Source organism: Leptonychotes weddellii, unplaced genomic scaffold, assembly GCF_054177405.1.
Source record: "Leptonychotes weddellii isolate Sample4059 unplaced genomic scaffold, ASM5417740v2 HiC_scaffold_60272, whole genome shotgun sequence".
NCBI classification, from domain to species: Eukaryota; Metazoa; Chordata; class Mammalia; order Carnivora; family Phocidae; genus Leptonychotes; species Leptonychotes weddellii.
In genome coordinates, this window is record NW_028028748.1 from 1 (window position 1) to 595 (window position 595).

General features: G+C 55.5%; 1 non-coding gene across 1 annotated transcript; it reads left to right on the forward strand.

Moving 5' to 3' along the window:
- Positions 1-66: 66 nt before the first annotated feature.
- On the forward strand, positions 67-139 carry TRNAF-GAA (transfer RNA phenylalanine (anticodon GAA)). The gene has a single exon. It is a non-coding gene; the product is annotated as a tRNA-Phe (tRNA).
- The last annotated feature ends 456 nt before the right edge of the window (positions 140-595 follow it).

A 595-nucleotide genomic window follows, 5' to 3' on the forward strand; every position in this document is an offset into this window, starting at 1 on the left:
ACGAAGGTTGAACCAACCCGAGGATTGCAGAAGGGGGGGGAGGCCAGAAAAGACTGCGGGTAGACGGCCGAAATAGCTCAGCTGGGAGAGCGTTAGACTGAAGATCTAAAGGTCCCTGGTTCGACCCCGGGTTTCGGCAGGATGAGCGTTTTGGTGTCTGTGAGCTCAGGACTGTAAATGAGGGATGTGGCTGTGTTCGAATAAAACTTTATAGATGCACCCTGAAATTTGAATTTCATAAATTTCACCTCTCACTAAGTGCTCTTCTTCCTTTATTTTTTCCAGTGTTTGGAGCAGTAACTGGCGCCCGCTTGGGCCGCACACACACCCCGCGCACTTTGTCCGGCTGCTTGCGGGCTGCGGCCCCGCGCTGCGCGGAGGCGGCCTGTGACGCCCCCTCCCTCCCCACGGAGTTATGCACAGCAGTGCCCTGCGCCTTCCGTGCAATTACCGCTTTAGCTCGGCTGATTGTATCCACGAACATCTTCAACGGTCCTGAGCTCACAGGAACCGCAAGACGCTGGAGAGGGACCAAAAAAACCCGTTCTGCCGAAACCCGGGGTCGAACCAGGGACCTTTAGATCTTCAGTCGAAC